This window comes from Artibeus jamaicensis, unplaced genomic scaffold, assembly GCF_021234435.1.
Source record: "Artibeus jamaicensis isolate MK-2021 breed Jamaican fruit bat unplaced genomic scaffold, CSHL_Jam_final scaffold_369, whole genome shotgun sequence".
Lineage (NCBI taxonomy): Eukaryota > Metazoa > Chordata > Mammalia > Chiroptera > Phyllostomidae > Artibeus > Artibeus jamaicensis.
Genome location: NW_026522042.1, coordinates 10,800,258 through 10,814,887, shown reverse-complemented (window position 1 = coordinate 10,814,887; position 14,630 = coordinate 10,800,258). Strand labels below are relative to the sequence as shown.

General features: G+C 34.1%; 1 protein-coding gene and 1 pseudogene across 5 annotated transcripts in view; one reads left to right on the top strand and one right to left on the bottom strand.

Moving 5' to 3' along the window:
• Positions 1–14,630, top strand: part of NIPBL (NIPBL cohesin loading factor) — a 204,388-nt gene that overhangs the window by 68,394 nt on the left and 121,364 nt on the right. The gene's annotated exons all lie outside the window — the stretch shown is intronic.
• On the bottom strand, positions 2,914–3,218 carry LOC119036966 (40S ribosomal protein S27-like; annotated as a pseudogene).

Here is a 14,630-nt window from a genome sequence, read left to right as displayed (position 1 = left end):
GGAAATAAAACAACTGTAATAGCATAATTAATAAAATATATTTTAAAGAAACGCATAACATCTCTAGATCTTGATTTTCTTGTGTGTAAAATAATAAGAGAGTTTAACTATTTAGTCCTAAGCTATTTTTCAACTATGAAATTATATGAGTCTGAAATTTATAAATTGTTTTTCACATTGTTTCTGTTGTTTTAGAACTCAAGCCATGCTATTTTCTCTTGATTGTCTATTTTTCATTTTATATCTTCACTTCATTTTCACTTACTTAAAAGTTAAATGAATGAGTGAAATAGCCTGCAGTGGCATACCAGTAGCAGAAAACACAATAGGCACTGTATTTAAATACTGTTTTCTGATAAATAGAACCAGAGCTCTTGTCCCTGAAAGGCTGATTTCCACTGCTTCAGTAAGGAATGTATGAGGTGAGATTGTAACATCTTATTCCACTGGAAAGTAAAGAATTGCTTATAGAATAATAGGACATAATACAAGGACATAAAGGTCAACTTAGAGTAGCTGCTGCTGTGCAGTTGTAGAACAATTTGATGACACTTCCATTGAATAAAAAAAAAATTCCTGATTCCATACTGGAAGGAAGGGCAGGGAGAAGAGAAATGCTCCATCACAGTACAATGGCAACTAATAAAATATAACAGATAGATAGAAAATCATTAATGGTGTTGAACAACAATTAAAATAAATTTTTATATATATATATAAAATCATTAATGGTGTTAAAAATAGGGAGTAAAAGTCCGATAGGATCAGTTATTTACATAGTCTCAAAGTATCTCTCTACAGACTACTAACAACAGAGGGTTACTTTACAGTGAAGAACATGGCCTACACCACCATAAATCACCCATACCACCATAAGTCAAGTGATCAAAGTTAAAAACTAATATCAGATACTTCCTGATATAATACACTGAGAAAGATACAACATTTACCTCTGTAGTATTTCTACCAAAAATCTGTCACCTGAATCTAATAACATCTGATAAACCCAAATTGATGGATTTTATAGAAGTTTGCCTATACTCTTAAAAGATATCAAAATCAGTAGAAAATCAAAGGAAGTATTCCATATCCAAAAAAACTAGAGAGGCATGATAACTAAATGCAATATGTAGTCCTTGATTGGTTACTGAACCAGGACAAAATAATAACCATAAAAGGACATTATTCCAAAAAGTAACAAAATAGGGATCAGGGATTAGAACTTGCTGGTATTTTTTAAATGTTAAATTTCCTGATTTTGTTCATCGTACTGTGGTTATTTTAGAGAATGTTACTGTTCTTGGGAGAATTTACAGGAATGGACTATGATATCTCCACTTGCTCTCATAGAGTTCTGGGTGAGGAACTATGAACACACAATTGGGTAGGGAGGAGGGAGATAATGTGAATGTGAATGTTAGAGCAAATGGGGCAAAACCTAAAAAAAAAATTGGTGAATATAGAAAAAGTTATGGCATTTTTCTGTACTTGTATGGCAATTTTGCATAACTTTATAGTTTTTTTTTGCTAAGTTTGAAATTATCTCCTCAACCTAAGAATATTTGAAAACTTAAATCCTTCAGAAAAAACTCTTAAAAACATAATAACTTTTAAAAAATTAAAATTTAAGAAAAGTCTTCCTATAAATTGCTGTGTAATTTCTAAATCAGCTAGTTTGAACCTTTAAATTTGTTTAATAATAAAAGCCTGTAATGCGAATGAACTAGGTACTATATAGACTGTATAGGACACACAGACTGTAACTGTTTTTTAAATTTTAAATAAAAAGTAGATTCATAGAAAGTTAAAAACATTATGAGGATATCAGGTACACCCTTAACCTACCGTCCTGCAAAGGTCACTGTATTTTTTCGGACTATAAGATGCCCCCCTCCCCCCATTTGGGAGGAAGTAGGGGTACATCTTATAGTCCAAATGTAGCTTACCTGGCTCACTGTGGGGGGGGGCTATGTTATTAATGTTATTAAATATTTTACATTTTTGCTTCAATTTTTTTCCTATTTTTCTCCTCTAAAACCTAGGTGCCTCTTATGGTCTGGTGTGTCTTATAGTCCAAAAAATTTGGAATATTATATATAATTTTACCATTTCAAAAACAGGATATTGACATTTGTACAGTCCAAGAATTTATTTAGATTTAGTGTATTCTGTGTATGTGTTTCTATAAAGTTTTATCATGCATGTCGCTGTGTATAACCACACTCAACAAACAGAACTGTTATTATCAACACAAGCACTGTTCCCTTCTACTATAACTTCATAGCACATACCTGCACTCCTCATCTCTAACCCCTGGAAACCACTGATCTGCCCTTCATCTCTATAATGTTGGTATTTTAAGAAAAATGTTATCTAAATGGAATCAAACAATATGTAGCCTTTTGAGATTGGCATTTTTCACTATAATTTTCTTGAGATCTGTCCAAAGTTGTTATATGTGCCAATTGTTTGTTTCTCTGTATTGTCGAGTAGTATTCCAAGGTATATAGATCTACCACAGTTACTGAACCATTCGCACATTGAAGGACATTTGGGGTTTTTTTCCCCAGTTGAGGCTATTACCAATAAAACTGCTATGAACATTATGTGCAAAGTTTTGCACAAACCTAAGTTTTCATTTCATAAATAACTGCGTGTATTTTTTTCTTATTTAGATTTAGGATTTTTTAAATTTTTTATTTATTTAAAAATAGAGAGTGAGAAAGAGAAAGAAAATCAATTTGTTATTCCACTTATTATGCATTCATTGATTTATTCTTCTGTGTGCCCTGACCAGGGAATGAACCCTGAGCTACCCAGCCAGGGCTCTTAGGTTAATTTTTTAAAGTTCATTCGGAGCCAGTTAATTTTATACTTTATTTATGTAAAACCATTGTTCCTTCTAGTATTTTTTTAACCCAAAATTTGTTTATTGAGATGATTCCCCACTCGTCTTGATTCAAGATGCTTTTGGTGCTGCTTTCTTCTGAAGGGGCATTCTTCTGTAAGTCTTGGTTTTCCTGCTGTAGGCTGACAGAGGACACTGGAGCAGCCAAGACACAAAACTATTGTTGGTGCATGGCTAAAGCTGGTGGTGATTTTATAGCATCCTAGGCATTTCTCATCCATGAAGTAGGAGTTGGGGCCCTGCCCCAGGCGCTTTTCGGGTTTTCTGTTGGAGAGGGGTAAAGGAGGTCCTTAGCAAGAGGCATGTGGTCATGGGAAGGTAATCGCTGCTGGAAAGGCTTCTTCTAGTGTTTTAAAACTATGCCTAAGTCTGTAAACATGGTGAATTTAAAGACTATATACAGTCTTTGTGAAAAGGGAAAGATAGATTCAAAATTAAATAACTCTAGTTGGCTCTGTTCAGTAACTAAAATATGTATGTAAATGGCCTCTTGACCTGGCCTGCCAAACTAAATATAGTCTAATTTGTATATGTACCTTTTCTCCCTAATCTTGTATCAGTCCATTATTATGTACCAGTCACATAAACAATTTTTACTTTGTGTTAGGCTGTGTTCTTCTTTAGGGACTTGAAATGCTACTCCCATCCCCTTTCTTCCCTTTTGCCTAACTCTTATTCATGAGATTTTCTTAGTTATCATCCCTTCTTCCCCCCAAATGCCCTATTCTTTTCATTTAGAAAAGAGAAAGCATTCAGAATGTTGAGAGCAAGCATTCAGAATGTTGGAATCAGAACCTTTATTTTCCTCAGTTTTTATATTAAAATGAAGATAATAGTAAAATAGAATAAGGATTAAATGAATTCATGTATAAATATGAATTAAAGGAACAAAATATAAATAAATATGAGATTTAACTTGTAAATTCCTTAGAACAATTCCAGACATATATTAGGTGTTAAGTAGCATTACTTATTATTGTTCTTATGAAATGCATCATAATGTGTAATCATGTCACATGGTGATTATTCATAATATCTCTCCTGCTGACTCTAAGCTCCATGAGGATATTACCCTGTCTGGATTGTTTTTTTTGTTTTTTGGAGCTTTTTTTTTTAAACCGCTACTCAACACTGTATCTGTCAGGTCCTATTCTAGGTGTCGGGTGCTAAGTGTATAATAGAGTATATAAAAATTGACTTTTAAAAATCAGATAGATAAGCAAAAAAAGGAAATTAGTCGTTTACAAATTTCATCTGCCAGTGATAAGCATACTTATTACCAGGTACTGATAATGAGAAGCTAACCTACTTCTTCAGGTCTAGACAATTCAGTATTCTGATTCAAATCAAAAGTGTTTAATATCCATCTTAAGTCTAATTTTGTTTGTGTTTATATATAATAATTGTATTAAAAATTATTTGAGAAATCTTTCTTTTTACATCCCTGTTTTCTGCAAAATCCCACCCTCCCATTGTACTTAGATGTCTTAAACAACAATAAAAGTCCCCTGTAACATGAGATAAAGTTTCTATTTTTAATCACTTATTTTAGGTACTTTTAAAATGAGTCAGACATTATATATACCGGTCACAGAAAATCGCTAGTTAATATCCCAAGATTTTCTAAACCAAGAAACAAAATAAAGATAACAGTAAAAACACTGTTTTGGGAACCTAAGATTTAATTAAAGAGTTTGTTCAAGTCCTTTTGCTGTTTAATAGCATTATTTTGGAGATCTCTTGTAGCACACAAAGTCATTTCATCTGTATTTTCTATAATCTACCTCAGGCTGTAGTTACTATTATATTTTCTTTTTCAAAAATATGTGTTTCATAGAAAGTTTACTTTTGTGTAACTCTGATCGTATAGTTTCATCAGAAACCCTATTTAAATTTAAAAATCTGTGTGTTCTGATCAAAGATGGACTGATAATGACAGACTTTTTTCATTCTATATACAGAAAAGATACGGCATTTGATGTTTTGAAACCTGTACTTTATGATTAGTTCATTGAACATGAGCTTATTAATTTAGAAAAGTATACATCCTAACTTATATCATCCTTAATTTATATACTTATGTCCTATAAAATGGCATAGTGGTAGGGGCAGGGTCCATTATAAATCATAAAAAGGTTACTATACACAGTGTGAATCAGAAATCACTTTTCTTTGTTTATTATTTCTTCCCCTGTAAGTTGAACTACCTAAAATAATTTTGAAATGGAGCTCTTAGTAAGGAGCTGTTTGTTATTGGTTTAAATTGACTTTTAAAAAAGTGTATCTTCCCTGAAAAGCTGTCCCACTTTTTTTCTTTTTTTCACATTCATCATTCATATTATTTAATGGTGATATTTGGTTCTGTTGCATTCTTTTGTGGGTTTTTCAACCAATTACAGAACTAGAGCCTGAGGAAAACATGGTATCTTAGTCCATTTAGGCTGCTATAACAGAATACAATAGACTGGTTGGCTTTATAAACAACAGAAATTTATTCCTCACTGTTCAGCAGGCTGGGAAGTAGATAAGGGTGCCAGCAGATTTAGTGTCTTTGAGAATCCCCTTCCTGGTTTGTAGATTGACATTTTACTGTGTCTTCATATTGTGAAAGAGGCAAGGGAGCTCTCTGGAGTCTCTTTTATGAGGGCTTTAATCCCATTCATGCGGGCTCCACTCTCATGACCTAGTCATCTGCCAAAGACCCCACCTCCAAATACCATCACATTGATGATCAGGTTTCAACATATGAATTTGTGGGGACAGTGATGGGACATTCAGCCCATTAGTATATGGTTTAAAGCAGGAGTGTCAAACTCATTTTCACCAGGGGCCACATCAGCCTCTGGTTGCCTTCAACTGGCTAAAATAATTTTAGGGCTGTATGAATGTAACTACTCCTTAACTGTTAAGGAGTTGAAATTACATTCGGCCCTTTGAAGGCAACCATGAGGCTGATGTGGCCCCCAGTGAAAATGAGTTTGACACTCCTGGTTTAGAGGGAATAGATCTGAAAAAAGAAAGGCTTTTAATTAATGCTGACTTTAGTATGAGATAATGTTTTGCACCCCACAGAAAAGTTTCCTTATTTTTTTTAAAAACTCTTGTATTATGAAAAGTTTTAGTCAAGTACATGCAAAGTCAATAAAGGAGTATAGTGAATTCCTAATGCCCATTACCTACCTAGCTTCAACAGTAATCAACTTGCTGTCATTGTTATTTCGCCTGTGCTTCCACTCATTCTCCAGCCACTTTCACAGATTTTTTTTTTTGGAGGGGGGGGTTGTTTTTGGTTTGGGTTTTTTTTTTTGGAGTTTTGTAGTATTAACATATACTGAAAAACAGAGGTCTTAGCTTTGCAATTTTGGGATATGTGTATGCTTATGTTGATTAACATGAGGTCTGCCTAGAAAGTATCCAGCCGCATAATAGGAAAATTAGAAACATTTATTGAAGAAGATACAAAATACAAGAAACATTGTACATAGGACAATGATGCCTCAGTCTCCTTCAGTGTAGGCATCTTGGGACCTCACGCAGTTTTCCAAATCACCATCAGCTGCCCTGTCATATTTTCCTGAATCATTGACAGTCTGAAATCTCTTCCCTTTCAGTAGTGATTTTAGTTTCCGGAACAGCCAGAAGTCACAGGGCACCAAAATGGGTTGTAGGCGGGGCTGAGTCACCTGGGAGATTGGATGTTTCACCAAAAAACTGTGCCGGAGACATGATGCCTGAGCAGGTGCCATATCATGATAAAGCTGTGGATCACCATTTGCCCTCAGCAGCTGCTTTCTGAATCATTGGAATAGTTTCCATGGAGGAATACTCAAGTTTAATGCAAAATTTGATGCAGTTTCATTGTTCCACTCGCTCCATCATTTTGAATGTGATGGCCACACAGTGCACATGCTCACCCAACAGTGTCTACTGCTCCCACTGACTAGTACGTTGAAGTTACTGTTCATGCATATACATACCAGTCCACTCTCCTTGGCTGCCAGGTTACATCAGTGTTGTGCAAACCATTTTCATTATATTAACAGTGGTTGGACTTTTTCTGGACAGACCTCATAACCCCATCATGATATAGAACATTTTCATCACACCAGGAAGTTTTTACCCCCCCCCCCACCACTATTGCACAGACTGATACTGGACCTCAGATACTGCTAAGAAAATGAAAAGACAATAAAAGACTGGGATAAAATATTTGTGCGATACATATCTAGTACAGGACTTTTATCTAAAGCACATAAACCATACTTTCAAAAGTCAACAGGAAGTTTGCCAACTTCTGTTATAGAGCTGTACTTACTGGGATATCAAAGCAAAGATAGATGTTCCAGCAGTCAGTTGGGTATATGACTCTAGTGTACTGGAAAATGTCAATTTGGAGTCATCATCACAGAGGCTCTATTGTAAAATCATGTAATTGAATGAGATCAACAACAGATGAGGACAGGAGGATGAGAAAGATCCAAAATAGGATTCAGGAATGGCCAATATTGTGTGAGGAAAAACTAGGAGAATGTGTGGTTCTAGAAAACAAAGATTTGTTCAAACAGTAGAAAGTGATCAACTGTGCTGAGTGCTAGGTCAAATCAGATGAGATCTGAGGCTTGCGCATTGACACTTAACAGTGTAGATGCCATTTCTAACCATGGCAATACATCTGGTGGAATGATGAGAATAAAAACACATACAGTGTAGTTTCAAAGAAGGTAGAATTAGAGGTGAATATAGAAACTGAAGAAATTTTGCTGTTATAGGAAGCAGAAAAATTAAGTAATTGGAGAGGGATAAGGGGGTCAAGGTAAGGTTTTTGGCAGAGTTTTGGTTTTTATGGGAGTAGGGGGAGTTATCAGCATGTAGATGTGTATATGCTGATTGTAATGATTCAGTAAGAGGTAAAATTGATGATGCTGGAGAGAGATGAGAGGTGCTAAAACGATATTTTGGGGGAAGTACACCAGAAAAGGAATTGATCATGCAGATTATGCATAAGTGATCTTGATTTTTTGCATGTCTTCTGTGTGTACTCTTTCTCAGTTGCCTTTTAGATGCTTTAATTATGACCTTAACCTGTTGAACTGGTAAAATTTCTATTGTATCTGAAACTTACTCTCTTTGTTCTACTAAATTGTCTTGAAGAATTCATTGTTTCTAGGGGCAGTGTCACATAATGAGGATCAAGAAAAAAGAAGCCAGTTTCTTTGAAGGATTGTTAGGGAAGCCAGATTTCAAATAGCTAACAGAACCAAGCTGGCTGATAAGACTGTTATGTACTTTTGTCATTTAGTATTAATGTAGAAATCTTGGTGTATCCAAGCTTTCCTTATATTTTATATGTGTCCAAAATAAATTTCCCTGTGTTTAAACAAAAAAAATGACAGACTTCAGGATCTGTTGCTTTCTAATGGTGTTGAATAATCAATTGAGAAGAATCTGTCCAAACTTTGATAGACCAGTATAAAAATGTGAATTTAAAATTTTTACAGCAATTGAAAGTGTGCCCTCTTGTGGACTATTCAGTAATTTTACATAAGTGTTTTATATCTCAGATTGAATTAAATCAGATTGAATTGGGATGTATCATCAAGTATGTTATGGTCAAAAGTCGAGACTCTATATGTTATTGTTCTTTAAGACCTAACCCTTCACAGTGGAAAGAAATAAAATCTTCACTGATTTTTCATTTCTAATACCATTACATGAGAAATAGTATATTGGGACTGTATCTTATAATGATATAAGATACAGTCCCAACTTTATTAGGGCCTGGAGATGGGCCCTTTCTTTTGCAGTGGAAAGGTGAGATCATTTTTGGTGTGGGGGGAGTTTAGTAGGAACCCAAATAATCCATATCAACACCTGGAAATGTCTTCCATGGTCTTGCTATAAAAAAGATTTTAATCAAATTCTAAGGCTCAGGAATTTTTTCTTCCTGATGCAGCACGTATGTTTCCATATTTTGTTTGATTAGACATCATGTAGCTACTCTGCAGGCCTTTGCAAGTCATTTGCACTAGTAATCAGCTGGGAACTTTTCAAATGATGAGAAGTTTTATTAAGGTTACTTTGTATAGAAATGCATGCATGTGAAAGAAACTGATTAGCCCCAGCCAGGTAGCTCAGTTGGTTAGAGCATCACCCTGATACTCCAAGGTTGCAGGTTCGATTCCCAGTCAGGACACATACAAGAATTAACCGGTGAATATGCAAATAAGTGGAATGACAAATTGGTCTCTCTCTTCTTCCCTCCCACCTTTCCTCTCTATCTGAAATTATAAATGAGCAAATACATACATACACATATATATAAATTGGTAAGAAGAAAGCTGATTATACAATAAACATTTTATTAATTGTTTTATTTCTTAATGAACATACACATATTCTGTTAACTGCTTTTGAGGCAGCCTAAATCTACGCTTCATTTACTTATTGCTGGCTTTTCTCTTCATAATATTACTCAATAATGCAACTGTGGCCTTCTGTTACATATTATATAATATGGTATAGCCACATTTTTGGAACACACACACAGCAATCACACATTGATATCCAACAGGGAGGTCAGGGCTCCAAAAAGCAAAGCATATGTCCAAAGAGAGTTTTTGTCCAACCTGCAGTCCAGGATGGCTAGGAATGCAGCTCAACACAAAACTGTAAATTTACTTAAAACCTTTTTTCTGCTCATCGGTTTTCGTGAGTGTTTGTGTATTTAATGTGTGGCCCAAGACAGCAATTCTTCTTCCAATGTGGCCCAGAGACACCAAAATGTTGAACACCTCTGCTCAAAGCCTTGTTCTCTTTTGCATTTTTCTTATTTAATGGAAATAATTTACAACTATAGAAAAACAGAGATGTTTTAAAGAAATGAGAGTTTTCACAGTGCAGTTGATTGGCAACTCTTTGCTTTTGAGCTAGGATTTTGAGGAAGATCTTTTTGAAGTGTCCTAAAGAGAATTTGCTGTTGAATAGTAGGCAGCAAAAAGGAGTCTGAAGATAGCTTGACTAAAGTGAAAGGAATTTGTTGGAGAGGCTCCAGTTTCTAGAGTCACTGTTTCCTATTTAAAATGATATTTAAATAGTACAACATAGTTTCTGATCTAGCCTCTTAGAATGAATATTCTATTTCCCCACCAAATTTGAGGCAGTTTATAGTATTAAATATAATACAAGCTGAGATAATAAAAAATATATCAGTTGTATACCCTCCATCTCTTCCCCCCCAGAATAACATTACCAAAGAAAAAAAGTGTTAATTAGATAAATAGTCCATGTATATACAGTTTCAGTTTATTCAAAATGTTACAATCATACAAGATAACAACATAGTGTGAGAATACTGACCTACAAATCCAATATTTGTATTCTAGTCTTGAATAGGTCAATCACTAGCTATGAGACCTTGAACATTTAGTTTATCTGAGGAACAGTTTCTTTTACCTTTTACTGGTTTATCATTTTGTCATAGCAATATAGATATTTCCTGGTTTTATGTCCTTTAGATAGATATATATGAGAATGGAAGATTTTAGAAATGCCCGAGGTCAAATCCCAGCTCTGCCAAGTGCTATCTGTGTAGTAATTGGCAAAACATTTAGACTCTGACCCTTCATTTTTGCACCTGTGAGGTAGAGATAATCTTCACAACTCTCTTAGTTTGGTATGATAAGGAAAGGATGGGTTAATGTTTGGTACAGAAGAAATGCTAAAAAAGAATTCCTTTATAACCATGTCTCATCTCATCTATTATAATTTAACCATCATTAATCCTCATTGGACCATTTTCATATCTATAGCTGTGGTTCTTTTGTCAGTTCCAGAACATCTGACTTCCCATTTCAGACCTCTCCAACTAGACGATACATTGGCCTTTTCACCTGAATGAGTCCATAATCGAGCTACAGTTACGTGTCAATACTTCATTATTCTTCCAACAACTTTCTGCCTCCATTCTCTTTACTGCCCCCTTCTCCTTGTCACTTACTAATCTTACTGAAAGTTTAAGTTCACTTATATCAAACTTTATCACTTATATATGGAACAAAAGATCACCATTTCCTAACAAATTCTTTTGTGGGCTCCAGTTCATCTTTCTGGCCTTAAGTGTTTATAAATTCACTCTGGCAGAAGTGTTTATAAATTCACCCTGCGTATCTGCTAGTCTTTATTAGTATCTAGCACAGTACCTACATACAGTAGATTCTTAATATAGGTTTCATAGATAAATATTTGACTATCCCTGAGAAATTTATGTACAAAAGCAGCGACTGTTAGACTCATTTAATGCTTTTTACTTTTATACAGTTTATATGATCACTTTTATGAATTATAAATTAATATTCAATAGGTTTTTAAAATTCCAAAGAACAAAAATGAGAATTTCCCTAAATCCCAGATTACCTTCTCTCAACCATTCTTACCGGCTTGAACATATATTCTTAAAGAACCTTCTGTCTTGTTAGAACATTTGTATGAATGATATAAATACATTTGAAAATAATTTTAAATAAAAATTGGACTTGAACTTTATACATTGATATTCTTTTAGTTAGCAGTAAATCTGTGTTTTTTCATGAATTTTAAGAATCTTTGGCATTTAAAAAATAAATTTGATGCGGATCATGAAGGGATTTAAATATGTAGTTACAGTAAAATTGGTCAGGGTTTTAAGTCAATGATTCTTTTCCTTTTATCCTCCCTGGGAGATTTACCCTCTTTATATTTCCATGGCCAAACTCAAACTTCAAAGGGTAGAAACTATTTCCATCTTAACCACTGCACTTTGCTTTCCTAGCATAATATCTGACACATTGACACAAAATAAATATTAAATGCATCATCCTAAAGGGCTAAATACTATAGAAACATAGTGTGTTCTTCTGGATAACATTTATAATCAAGGAATACCTGTACAGGATTGGATAAACTTAACACATTTAAAAACTATTTTCACTATGAGGTGAAAGGAAAATGCTTTAGTTAAATTAAAAAAAATAAAGCAGATTTTTTTTCTGGAGGAAAGCACATGGTAGAATTTTAAAGGAATTCCAATTATTAAATTAAGGCTGACTGAATAGTTGTTATGGGAAAAGTTACCAAATTGACACCTTACATTTATTGTACACTTACTTCATCATTGATATACTTGGGAGAAATAAAGGGTTTGTTCTTGACCAGAATTACTTATTAAAATACCATGTCAATTTTAAGAAGTTATGAACATGATATAAACATATCAGAGTATTTACTTATTCAAGATTGATTTTCTTCAGGAGTTTCGCTTACTGCTGTGTAGTCCAGGTCAAGAAGAAAGTTGAAGAGTACTTGAGGTACCATGGAAATTTGAACCAAGATTTGATGTTTCATTAAAGCTGTAAAGTAATATTAGAAAAAGAATTAGATATATCTGCATATATGAACTATTTCTGAGATAACATAGGTTGTTATCTTGTTCGAGCAAGATGCAGAAAATGTATAATAAATATCAGCTCACATTTATTGAATCTTACTATATGCCCAGCTCAGTTTTAATTACTTTACATGTATTAATTCATTTCATCCTTACAACATAGTATCAGATGAGGAAATAGGTGCAGAGGGATTCAGTAACTTTTCCAAGGTTACACAGTAAGTAAAGGTGCTTGTGTTCAAATCCAGATAGGCTGTTCTCTTTCTTCCTTGACTATATATTGTGACTACCTCCTTTCCTCTCATCTATATCGATTGTAAAATGTGATTTGTAGTTGTTGCATAGTAATCATTCATGGATGTAACATTTATTATACCAATAATGGTAAGCTAGTACTATTGTAGGTGTTACATAAAGTGTCCATGTGCCAAACAGCCTGTATTTGACTCCTGTTCTAGGTGCATGTAAGACCTTAGTAAAGTTATTTATTCTGCCTGTATGTCAGTTTCCTCATAAATAAAACTGCATTATTAGTACCTTGGTGTCACATAAAGATTAAATGAAAGCACATCTAAAGTGTTTAACTGATTTTTATTACATTGGAGGTGCTCAGTAAATTTTAGTTATTATTTTTACCAGTCTTTCATTAATAAAAAAAGTAAAGTTGTTAAGACTATACACATTTTTTGGTTATAGAATACAAAGTGGCTGTCTAGGAAAGTTTATCTACCATTAGATTATGAAAGTGCCTTTTAGTCCAAATACATCCCGGTTTGAATATTGTAAGTTCTATCAATACTGTTTTATATGCATTTCTTTTGTTTGCCTAAAGGAATCATAAAATTTGAAGTGAAATTAAGTGAACAAAGAGCTAGGGTCTTTAAAAATCTTGGCAGGTACTTACAAGTTCCTTTCAGACTCATTATAATTGGTATACTATCTCCCACTAATTAACCATTATTCAATTAACCATCAAGCCATTCTAAAATTAGTCTATAAATGATTTCTTCCACATTTGTGCGTATTTGATTTACAAGTTAGATTTTTTTCTGCCTTTTACTGCTGGTACTTATTTCAGCTAACTTATTATTTAAGTAATCATGGGCATATCTAGGACTAGTATACATATCAGTATTTATAATACAATAGTGAAATGTACTGGAATTTCAAATAAAAAATTATAATAGAGCTTTCAGAAGTAGTGATTATTTGTACTGAAAAGACCCCTTCCCCCCTGACTCACCTGTGTTTCCCTTCTGCTTCTCTCAAACGTGTGGTGTTTTTAAAAGATATTTAAATATTTTATTTTTTAAGTATTGTTTAAACATTTAAAAAAGATTTTATTTGTTCTGGCTGGTGTAGCTCAGTGAATTGAGTGCCATCCTGTGAACAAAGAAAGGGTCGCCAGCTCAATTCCCAGTCAGAGCACAGGCCTGGGTTGTGGGCCAACTTGAGAGGCAACCTACATTGATGTTTTTTTACCCCTCTCTTTCTCCCTTTCCCTCTCTCTAAAAAAAAATAATAAGTCTTACAAAAATGCAAGAAGATTTTATTTATATTTATTTTTAGAGAGAAGCAAGGGTGGGGGGAGAAAAATGAAGGAGAAAAACATCCAACTAGGGAGGGACCTGGCCCACAACCCAGACATGTGCCCTGACCAGGAATCAGACTGGCAACCTTTCGGTTTGCAGGATGATGCCCAATCCAACTGAGCTAACACCATTCAGAGCTTGAGCATGTGTTTTTTAGTTAGCAGTAACACTGTTAATTTTCTGGAGCACTTACTATGTCAGATAGTATGTGAGGTGATTTACGTGATTTATTTCATTTTCTTCATCCCTTAAGAAGTGGGCTACTTTCTTCACTCTTCCATTTCTTTAAATCTGCAACTTTCAAATTGCTTTGCCTTAATGACTCACTAAGACATTTTACCTTGACTCACAAAGTAGTGTGCAGGGTACCCTTATATTTCTTTCTATTCCTTCCATCACTCTCAGTGTTGATCTGAACCCTCTAAATTTATTTTATAACCCACTAATTGATCACCATTCACAGATTTTAAGCAAAACACTGCCTTAATGGACAGTTCTAAAGCACTCCATAATCTTCTTTCCCATTTGGTTACCATTTCATTCTGGATACATTATTCCCCGGAGATAATGACTTTCAGCTTCAGTTTCAGCAGTTTCATCAAATTGTACTTTCACAGAGCCAGGTAGACCAAACATTGCCTGATACAGAGCCAGAAATGCCATGTCTAATTAATTAGGGATGTGTATATTCATTTTTAGAATTCTAGGA